The 12,623-nt window shown below is 34.4% G+C and overlaps 1 protein-coding gene across 1 annotated transcript in view; it reads right to left on the bottom strand.

Moving 5' to 3' along the window:
• LOC145680968 (heat shock 70 kDa protein 4L-like) overlaps positions 1–12,623 on the bottom strand; it is an 873,295-nt gene that overhangs the window by 751,646 nt on the left and 109,026 nt on the right. The gene's annotated exons all lie outside the window — the stretch shown is intronic.

Here is a 12,623-nt window from a genome sequence, read left to right as displayed (position 1 = left end):
GATGCAACTTTCCTTTGTAAAGGTGGGGAAAAATCCATTTGGATAAAGAAAATCTTTGCGTTAGCAAACGTTGTGGATTTGGAAAGAAAAGGTTGTCCACCATTAACAGAATTACAAGGTACCGTTTGTAATGAAATTTGTTCATTTCATAAGCAAGTAGAATCAAAATCGGCATGTGCATATCGAAATGCACAACAATTGAATTATTGGTGGAAAAATGAGCGATCCACAACCCTTACTAAGGACATAGCAAGTTTAATGTTTTCATTGTAATCTTAAAATTATTGTAAGGAAGATATATTTTATGGAGAAATAAAAATATAAAAGTTTAAAAAATTGGTATTTATTTATTTCTAAAAATCTACAAACATCAATTTTTTTTCTTTTTCATTATGTTTTCTACATGTTTTTTGACAAGCTTATCATTATTTTTTAATTTTTTATGATTAAACATTGCAATACATTTGTCAAATGAAACACCACGTATCATATAATACAGAAAATATAATACAAAATATCTACACATGATAGAATGATTATCTTGAACTTGTACAGTATTTACAAAATAGAGTTTACAATTCCTTTGTAGGAACTGTTGAATTAGTTTAGGCACACCCTGTGCCAGAGAATCAAAATAGTATCCATGTTTATTGTTATTGATATAGATCGCTACCCAATGGCTACCAGGTAAATCAGACTTGTCCAAATTAATAATCAGTCCTACAGGGTGTTGAACAAGTATAGGTAAACGATCAATGGGATAAATTCCAGTCACATTTGCAGCGGTAATACAGTCCTTTAGTAACACTTGTAATAATTGATCACTATACATGTTTATTAGTCTATTTCATCCTTACTTTCCTCCTCTTGTTTTATTTTTGATGGAACATACGTTGCACTATTTGGATTTACGTATAAAACATAACCATAGACTTTTAAGTATTCGGCATATAATAAAGCTTCACGCACACAGCACTTAAATTGTCCAAATCTATGTTTTAAATAAGCACAAGAGTAAACATGAAATCCCAAGGAAGACGCTTTTGGGCACTGTAAATCTTCTAAATTCACAACAGTCCGTTCCAATAGTTGCTGCAGATAGTCCTGACGTGTTTTACCATAAGTATACAAGGTACAGGTATTAGCACAATATTGTTTCAATATAGTAGGTAACAATGAGTAATCTACATCGCCATTGTACCAGTCAATACCATAATCATGTTGTACTAGATGTTTATTCGAAAGTATGAGCGGCACACGTAATTCATGTAATGGATATGGTGGTTTAAAAATCCAACTTTGTACAAAGGGGATATCAGGATTTACAATTGCAAGTTCCTTAATAATAATATGATCATCATTATCGTTGAACGCGGAGAAGTGAACAATAACCCTCATGGCACTCAAATGACGAAATTTTGCATTGTATGATCAGTATATACATTCCTGTCTTTATCGATTTGAATGAGAGAGTCAAATTGAGCGTACACAATACATGTAATGGAATTTTGTAGAGGTTGAGAAAATGATAATTTTAAATTGACAGGGGAATCACGTATGACATCCCACGTAGAATCATCTAATGTTCCTGTTGGAGATAGAATGAACGGGTACAAAGTGTATCCATGTCGAAATTCTTCACGGGAAATTGTATGTGAATGATCTTGATAATATATACCGGTACCGGAAAACAGAGTGGAATATGTTTGAACATATAATCCATTTTCAAAATTAGGAGTGAGGGGTGTCGGTGGAAATGATTTTGAACCAACTTGTAATTGCAGTTTGTTAACGTTAAAATGTTGAAATTCAAAAGGATTTACATGTGGTTGACCATTAAATGCAGCGTTTGATACAAAACCTATAACAACACCTTTTGGTACTTTACCCAAAAATAAATTATCGAGATTATATGAACTTACTTCTGCGGGAATGGTATAGGTACGAGTTTCAACACGAGTAAGAGGTATGCTGGCCGGAATGTGTTCCATGCCAGCATTGATTTGCATAGCTAAGTCGGCAGCAATATCTAGACGCCGCACGTGAAGTGTTACGTCTTCAAGTTTGACTTTATATGCTGTATTTTCAGCAGACATTAAACAAAACGTATCTTTTGTACGATGTAATTTTACACGTAAGCTTACTTTATTAGGAAGCATACATCCCACACCGGCAATATCAGCATGGATACGGCCATACATATCGAATGATGCACTATTTCTAACATACTGGGCACGATTTGTAAATCCAGTATTTGCATTACCTAATACATTAAATTGGTTTGCAGTATCTTTATACCATAATCCCCCAGTTAAATGGGTTCGAGCGGCATCACTACCATAATTTAATAATGTTTCGATATAAGCCCGGTACGGATATGAACCAGATGATGAACTAATTAATTTATCGTTTAATAAAACATCAACTTGACTAAATAACGAATGAAGAAAATTATTTACAGGTGCAACAATATCCGCCGCAACTAAATTTGTATTATCGTTTTTTGTAATTTTACATTTTACATAGAGATACAAGTATGCAGTGTGAATAAAATCACCAGTTTCACCAGGTACAACAAATTCAATTGGTCCTTCTGACGATAAAGTAGAAACCGGACGATATTCAACAGTGGAAGATGACTCAATAGCAGTTTGAGTCATTGGAATAGTAAACAAATCAAGTTCACTTTTACAACATTCAGGACTACTTCCACTGAGTAAAGCCATGATTAACTAAATATATCACCGGAATATTTTCGATTACGTTTGACCGGAGGACCGAATTGTACAATAGCAGGAGCCTTACGTTTTCGTGGACGTCTCTTACCACTACCGGTTAACAACTGACTAAGTTTATTTGCAGCTTTAGTTTTTAATGTTTCTCCAGCTTCTTCTACGCGAGCACGAACGGATTCTTTAAATGGACGGTCTTCTAGTACATCACCTGCAACTTGTATTCCTGTTTGTAACGCTTGCCGGCCTACAGCTTTGGCACCTTGTTTTAATAAAGGCAATGCAAAACGAAATAAACCTTTAAAGAAACTACCAATCCCATGACCCCGTTGATAAACTGGACCTGAAAAGAAGGGAAGGCCACGTCCCCGCTGATAATACGTATGTTGCTTTTTCATTTTCCAGGAGAACGTTTAAAATGAAGTGTCACTGTCAATGTCCCGGAACGAAATGGTAAATTTCGTCCTGCGTGGTCCTTTAGTAGTATTTCAACACTGTTAAAGCAAAATTTAGAGAGTTGTATATAGTGAATATCTTGATATCGTAACGTTTAACTTTTCCATAAGTCATATTGCCAACAGTTCCAATACGTAGTAAGGGAGCTTGCGTATCTCCCACCAATTGATATTCAATAAGATCAGTATACACAAAAATTTGAAAAGGATATCCAATATCTAAGTATGGTTGTTTAAATCCCTGTTTTTGAATAATGAGATCATTTTTTTCATGAAAACCTAGTTGTATAGCCAAAGTAGGTGAAAGTGTTATAAATTCAACGTTTGGTTCAGAAGTAACATAAATAATATTAGAAGCGTTAAATCGTATAAATTCTGAAACTTTATTTAATTCTTCCAGTATGTGTTCAATGTTTGCATAATATCCAGGAGTAATTTTACTTTTCATAATTTCATGACCTTCTAATTTGTACCAAACGATATTTTCATCTTCGGTGACATTATGACACGTTAAAAGAATATGTATTTCACTTAATCCGACACACCAATCCGTATCTGTTAAACGTACAGTATTTTTCAAATTATTAATGAAATGGGTTGGACTATTTTTAGGATAAACGTCTGTACTTGCATTTGAAACCAGTGTAATGTAGAAACTGTCTTCGATGCTTTCAGAAATCATTTTCGTTTAAAGTGAAGTGTCAAGTTCGAAGTTCCAAAACGAAATGGTAAGTTTATACCGAGTTCATCTTTTAAGTTTACTTCTATTGTATCAAAATATTTCTTTTCAACTTTCACGTACTGCGGGTTATGAAATAAAATATTTTTGATTCGTCCATACCGCTCGTAAAATATACTAATTTTACGAAGTAAAGGTCGAATTTCTTCTTGTTGTTTTACAATATCCACACATACGTTAACTTCTGTTGGAATATTATAATCAAGGTTACAGGGATATTTTCCCTGAGGAGCCAGAAATTGTTCCGTATGTTGATCTTTTATATACACCACTGAATTATAAAAGTTTGAATTTTCATTCATAAAACCGAGTATATGTTGTAAACCTTTTGTTATGTCTAGAATACACCGATCACGTGACCGGAAGGAATGTTGAATATACACTTGATTCTTAAAATAATTATATTTTATTATGCGTACTTTCTCGGGAATTAGATTTAAGATGGCTTTAATGGATGCATAATATCCCTCCGTTACTTTAACAGGATATCGAATATATTCACCATCAATAAATGTATCGATTGTAATTTGTTCACCCGGACCAACATTATAAAAACTCCACTTAATTTGTGTTAAGCCCACAACCCACTCTCCGTCCGTTAAATCTATGGCCCTTGCAAGTTTTACTCGAAATGAGGATGTTGTATTATCAAAAAGTGTACTACTTGCATTGGAAGGTAACGTCACGTAAAAACCGTGTTTCAATGACGAATTCATTATGCAGACTGAATACTAGATACTCGAATCCATGAATTCATACTTTCTGGGTAGCCTAACCATTTTACGAAAACCCACCCCTTCTTACGTTGAAGAACTTTTTCAATTAAATAGCTTTTGTTTGAGCTTAGAAATATTTTTTGTAATTCTTCAGCATAAAATATTCCTTTAATTTCATCACCATTCCAGTCTTTTAATTTATAAGTTACAGGATTTGATTTTATACATTTATCAACGAGAAATATTTCTCGAGACCAATTTCGCAAATATCCTTTTTCAAGCTTATGTTTATATTTAGTAATACGAACATAATCTCCTGCTTGAAATTTACAAGTTAATTTCTTCTTATGTACGGTCTTTCCGTACAGCGTATTCCACACTTGATTGATATTTGAATCATTTACTTCTACGGGTGGCATTTTAATAGTTGAATGATAACTATGATTATAATTGTGTACAATTTGATCCAACACATCAATGTACCAATACGTATTTTCTGCAGTAAAATAACGATATATTTTACTTTTAATGGTACGAATTACTCTTTCTACTAACGCACATTTCATTTCCGAATGTACACTATAATGATTAATCCCAAAATCTTTAAACACTTTCTTTACATGGCGATTATAAAATTCTGACCCTAAAGCAGTTTGAACGTGAACCAGTAATGGCACTTGGTTTAAAATTGAAGTTACTGCATTAGCCATTTCAGGCCCTTTCTTTGTTTTCACAGGAATGCAATACAAGTACCGTGAAAAAATGTATATTGCACATAAAATATAGCGATATCCGTCATTATACTTTGCAATATTTTGCATGTCCGCCAAATCGCATTGTAATGTTTCATTAGGACCACTAACATAATATTGTTTCCGTGGAAATGTTTTTCGTATTGGAGCGTGCATTGTATATGCATCTTGTGATGCTAACCATTTTTTTAATTTTCTCTCGGGATAATTTTGTTTTACGTTCTAATGTACTAACACTGGATAAAGATGCAGGATCTGAATACTTGTAATAGATTTTTGATAATTTTGTCAGTTCTTATTTACATTTTATATTCTTTCCAATACCGAAATACGTTAGCTGCAATTGCGGGAGATACTGCAGTCGAAGAAGAATGCCGTTTTCGAATTTTACTACCAGTCACTTTCGGGGTTGTAAAAGCAGGTGAAGGCGGTCCTGGTGTACGTGAACTAATAAATTCCCGAGGAACATTAATATCATCCAATAACGTTTTAAATGACTGTAATCCTACTGGTTGTGTTGAATATTTCCGTGTACGAACGACATCATTTACTAAATCAATAATATTGGAACCGGGAATGATATTTCCATCGATAGCTACTGTACCTGTTTGATCCCACGAGATTTTCTGTGAATTAATGAGTTGTTTAAGTAATAAATCCGTTTTCCTTCGAAGTGTTTTTGGTACTGATTGTAATATGTCGGGTACAAGAGTTAAAATACCACTATCTGTAAGACTACTTGCATTTTCTGAGTCAACAATGGGTAGGGCAATAGGATTTTCCGGTGTGGGACCCGATTTATAATGTAAATATTGATGTAATACTTGCTGATACAATTTCCATTTTTGTTCTCTACTCAAATCTGTACGATGTAAGATTTCGCTCATATCTTTATCTAGTCTTGATTGATATGCTTCATGCGTCTTTAAATTAGATTGTATTCTATGAAGTGCATTTTCTGGAACTAATAGCATTTTACGTAATTCCGACATGTTATCTTCCAAAAATTGTTGAGGCTAAGGCACCAATGAGTGGCCCGAGAATTAATGGAAGTAATGCACCACCTTTCTGTAGTAATAATTTCTTTTTCTTTTTAAGAGAAAGTTTTGAGGAGAGAGCACGTAAGATCTTCTTATGTCTACGGAGCCTTTGCTTCTGAATTAATGATATGGGGATATTTCCTTTTATAGTATTTTTTGCTACTTGTGATATGGTACGAATCGAATCACCCGGTGCGTTTTGAAGAATAACTTTCCGATCGGATGGCTTGCATTTCGCAAGCGTGCAGAGCGTATTATAATGATGTTTTACCTTCAACATCTTGATGCTAACTAAACATAAAACGGTGTGGTAGCGTTTTTAACACTACTGTACACATGCATTATTTCTCCGGGAAATATATTTGTTCTCAGTCGCAGGGCATCATGTGTTTGTTGTGTAAGATCAAACAATAAATACGTGTGTGGTTTTTGTGTAATTTCCTCAAAGACATTTACGAGTTGTTTGCTTTCACGAGGCATAATTTGTCTTGCTAAATATTCAATTTGTAACTTATCACGTGGATTCTTAAATACCACTATATAATGTGCATTTAAACTAATATCTCGAGCATGCCGGTTTTTTGGAAATAAATTTTGAACAATAAATATTACGGTTAATTTCTTGTGGTGAGCGTACTTGGTAAATAATTTGGCCACATCGTCATTTGTTTCTGACATTAAATCATCTAATATGAGTAATGAATTTTCACTTATATCAAAAGTATTTATATCGGGGATTCCTTCCAGAAAACGTATTTTTGCATCAACGTCCAAGTTTGGTATAACTGCGCCATAACACCATACAATTTCTTTAAAGGAAACATTAAACATATCATTTCTTTCTTTGATTAATCGATTCACAAAGTGAGTTTTACCAGCACGGGAAGGACCAGCTATGAGAATAGTGCACGGATGTTTAAAATATAACATCTTCGTTGCAAATGACACAATGTGATAGAGACTCTGCTTTTTATCCCCAAAAAAACGAGTCTCTGGCCAATCATTTATGAGATCTATAGCCATACGGAACAGTAACACTTCTTGGCACGTCAGTCACAATGTCAGCGTCTATTTGTCTGCGTTTACTGGTCACCATTCGATGTGTCTTTAGTTCTCTTCGAGAAAACATGCGCAAATCTGGTTTCCGAACAATTTTGGATAGCATTTCGATTACAGTTGCCTCCCGATTCCCCGTCACTAAATCATAAAAACTATCAAAATTAATTTTATCACTTGTTCTGTGATGTAATGTTATTCCACATATTTTATAGACATATTTCATTTCCCCACTAGCATTGCGTAAAGCGTAGGCGTAATTCTTTGCACCTAATGCTATTACTTTACGTATTTCCAACCTTCGGGAACTTCATTTGTTAACCCACCCAAATACGAACTTAATTTTAATGGGAGTTGCTCATCTTTTCTTTGTATAAACATGATACTGTCCGTATCGCAATAGATTACATTCTGTTCTCCAACACTTGTTAGTAGATCATACAACCACAGTCGTGCCCATGAGGTTATAAATGTTGCCAGCACAACATTTGAAAATGCTAATGGGATATTTTCACTCTCACAGTCTTTATATTGAATAATTAAATGAGTTTCACCAACTGGTGTTACAGCTTGAATTTCATATTTAGGATCTGTTAAAATTTTTAAAAAATCCTCTGCTGTATCAACCATTGTGCACTGTGAAAGGTCTGTTCTTTGTCCCCATTTCCCGTACAGCGAATTCAAAAACAGTTTCGCTGTACTGTGCAGGCCTGGATTATATTCTATGTTCTCATAATTTAACTGTATTCCCTCATGCCTGAAATATTCTTGAATGTACTTTTCCTGCTCTTCTTTTGTAGTGCATTCTGCAGGAAAGCCTGAAGCTTCTTGTTTCATTTGTAAAAAGGATTTTACATATGACCCAAATAATCCTTCACAAACATCTTTTTCCGGGACTAATAAATCAAACTCCCATATTTCATGAATTTCAATTAGCTCATACCCATTGTCTAATGCTTTGTGCAGTTCGGGGGTACAAAACGTACCGGTAATGATACGTTCAAGATCTATGTGCGTACATTCATCATCATTTTGTTCATCCATGCACGATTTACACAATCCAAAGATTAATCTTCCTCCCGTAACATAAGGGAGGATTGGAAAATATAAATCGGAGGGTGGAAGAACACTGCATTTTACAAGTCCATGAATGTTTCGCACATTGGGGAAATTGGGGCCATTGTGTACTTTAGGTACATTCACAGGCATGCCTCGTTTACACATTGTTGCGGGATAAAGCGAGGTGACATCTACGTAAACTACTTATTCGTGCTCTGCACAGTCTACATATAACTTAAAATTTTCTGTTCTACCTCCTTGATAGGCAGATTTCGGAATGAGAGGATCACGAATACTACACTACGATATGATGGCGTAGTGCCTGAAAAGAGTACAGAAAAGCTGTGGCACGAAGGGTATCAAATCTGTGACAAGAAAGCACGCCAAAATCTATTCTCAAAGATTAATGACCTGTGATAGGTGTCAGTCGAGAGTGTAGAAAACGTTAGCATGTGAGACAACGATGAAGATAAAATGTACTGCATTCAGGATTGTATGGCAAAATACGTACATTTCTCGCCTTAGCCGTACACTTGATATCAAACCTGTTAGTCACAGGATGCTACTATGCTTTACTATCTACTGTACATCTGTTCCTTCTGCAGTCTTATTGTAGTTGTACATTTGTTCGTTTCATTGTACGGACCCCATAATTTCTCAACTTCAGAGCCTCATATCTCCCTCATTTGGCAACACTGATAACTCAAATTTTACTTATTTTCTTTTACGTTTTAGCCAATTGTTTTAATGCCTTAAAATGGTGTATGTTCTATTTGAAAACTATAAGTTTGGTTCGACTGGAAACACTGATTGTGTGACATACTGCCGTGTTCTTGGTCACGTGTTCCCCTCTCGTAGATATCAGATTTTATCTTTACACCTTTCTATTTTCTGCCTTTTCCCGCCGTTTTAGTGGTATAACTCGGCACAGCCTTACCCAGTCACTGCTTGGTATATATTATACATAACGAGTAAACAAGGCATTTCCGCACCGAGTGACTATCACCACGATGATTAGCGATTCACAATTAGTCAGGGTACCAATTTTCATAAATATCTAGCCGTCACGCAGGGACGTACGCAGGGGGGGGGGACCTGGGGGTCCGGACCTGCCGAAATTTGGACTTTTTTAAAATTTAGCCTAATTTTAGGGGAAATTTTAGGAATTTTAATATAAAATACCTTCATATTTAGTTTGGACCCCCCCCCCGAAATAAATTCCTGGGTACGCTACTTCCGTCACGGTTCTCATACGTCCCTTGTAAGTAAATCCTACATCTGAGAACAACAGAAGATCACTTGGAAGACCATTTCGATTTATCTAAAAAGACCAAGAGCGGTCAATTGGCTTTTAGAGTAAGTGTAACTAATAAAGAAAGTATACTAATATCTTTGTAAGATTGAAGTACTGTAACTTAATGAGCCGTAAACAGAAAAAGTTAGAAAATCCCAGTCCTAAGTTTTTGTAAAGAAAAAGAATTGTAAGGAACACAAACACAAACATTATTTAGCCAACTAAAACATGTATCCTTGTACGCAGTAAAATGAAGATAAGAAACAGTCCATCATCCAGTGAGTGTAATATTTTGTCTATTCTGAATTATATTTTTAAGGACAATAAAATACAAAACGAACAAATAACTACTGTATATAGAATCTGCGAAGAAACTGCGTTTGTCAATTACACACACATACTTTCGCATACAGTGAACACAACACATGCATTACATATGATGGTTTTGATTACTTTCCCTGAGCACTTGCCACATATATTATTTTCTTATTATTTTAACTCTTTACACAAACACTACATGATTCTGAAGTTCTGTTTCTATTGCATCTAGAAAGTACATGACACTGACTTCGCTTTCGATTGACTCCAGATACTGTTTGCTGTAATTCTTTCGAATTCACAGTCCGATTTCAGAGCATCTATCAGATGAAATAAAAATATCTACCTTGAAACATTTTTCCCTGTTGCCTCTTTGAAAACGATTCAAGGATTGATTCGTGCAAGATCAAGTACATTGTAGAAGACGTACACAAGCCAATGACGACACGCAGCTCGGACTGAGTACTTACGAGACCTACTATATAAACATATCTCTTAAACTGAATGTAGAATTGGACGGTTTCATATATCTTCTTGAATCCTTCAATTACTTCAACACTATTAAGAAATATACTACGGACTAAAGCAATCTTGTTCTTCTTTTCCTGATGAATGGTGTAGTGTAATCTGGTGTTTTTAGTATTGTGGTGCTGTGAAGAATAATCTTAAAATTCTGGTAGTATCCCAACATTATCTTTTCACTCGATTGACTGTGATTGACTGTGCCAACAATACTTGTTCTCTTGCTTTTAGTCTTGCATTTAGTTTTAGACTAGTGGAAAAAAATGTCCATCGTCACATTATTCCCTTTCTTTACATAAGGCTGCAAGAGTTCCATATTCTGCCATAGGTTCATTGTCAGGTCGATGTTCATCTTCACCAAGATATAGGAATCCATTACAAGCGTATTTTGAGTCGACATCAACTAAAAGCCAGAACTTAAAACCAGGTACAAGTATCTTTGATTTCGTAGATCTGTTTCATACAGCTAATGAGAATTTATATGTCTGAAGTCCCACTGGTCTACTGTGAACGCAGGTCGAAACATTGATACTTCATGATTTATCTGAACCTACTCTTTGCCATTGTATTTTTAAAATAGGTAGACCACAGGTGACTGATCCCAACAAATCCAAATCAAGGTAGCTAGCATTGTAAATTTTTACACTAAATCTTTCATGCATAAAGCAAACAAATGAAAGGATCTAATTCTTGGAGAGAAACAGACAAAATATTGTCTTTCAATTCCACACTTCTGTTTCTGTACGTAATTTGCTGTGCCGTAAACATCGATTTATCACAAATTAGCCTCCAAGTGCGAATACATTAGCATTATTACAATTACGTTTGGTAAATGAAAAACGTTCTGGTGAATCGTATAAATTCTTCTTACGAAATCTGCCTTCTCGTCTAGCTCTAATACCACGACCCTTCAGATACTACTGTTATATTTTCCAAGTATAATTTGGCCGGAATGTAGAAAGTGTGGACAATCTCTCTGTTGCTTTATTCCTTCAGGTGGATTACTCCTAGGTGGAGAGTAGGAATCATTTCAATGTAACTTTAATCAGAAGAACTTTGGCATCTTCATGGTATACGGGCTATCTTCAAAAATCTTCATCGTCGAAAATATCACCTACGATCTGCATCTGGTATCGAAGAATTACCATCAGATATTTCTTCTGTTAATATTTGTTCTTTTTTTTTCATTCATAACACCAAAATCACACATGAGACTTTTTCCATAATAAAATAAAATAAATAAAATAAAATAAAATAAAAAATGATGACCACGAACATTGAAATTGAGAAGTTTCTAGTAAAAGTAAAAAAAAAAGAAGAAGAAAAAGTTTGCTTATTAATGCGTTAATACAGTCCAATATCTCTACCATTTCATAAAAGCCGAATTACGTTTTGGAGAAAAAATCTCATTTTACAAGCGGAACATTATTCTTTAAAAATGTTATGGCAAAATAATTTGAAATACATCGATTCATATTATTTTTATTATTAATAATAATAATTCTAATTATAATAATGGAAAAGAATATAAACGAAGACTTATTCAGCGCAAGAAAAGTAAATTAATATCATTAGCAGTCAAATTGACCCTTACGATCTTTCTACGTACAACGTCGTATTGCTCAAAAACAATTGCCAACCCAGAGACTCAACTTCAAAGAAATCATCGCACAGTTAATTCATGGAAAGTCAAAAAGTTATAGAACACAATAATTTACTACTTGCTAGTTATATTTAAGCAAAAGTTCGTAGCGATCAAAATGACCGCTCTGATCTTTGTAAAGGTAATTTCGTTTTCACTTTGGATGCACATACTATGGTTTGTTATAAATTCACATCGCAAGTAACTACACTTGACAATTATTTTACAGTAGATTATTATATATATGAGTAATCAATTATTGAATCAAAAAATTAACTATGTGTTACTGAAAGTTTCT

This window comes from Thermobia domestica, chromosome 3 (genome assembly GCF_964235325.1).
Source record: "Thermobia domestica chromosome 3, izTheDome1.hap1.1, whole genome shotgun sequence".
NCBI classification, from domain to species: domain Eukaryota; kingdom Metazoa; phylum Arthropoda; class Insecta; order Zygentoma; family Lepismatidae; genus Thermobia; species Thermobia domestica.
Note: the sequence above shows the minus strand (reverse complement) of the source record. Positions and strands in the feature narration are given on the sequence as shown.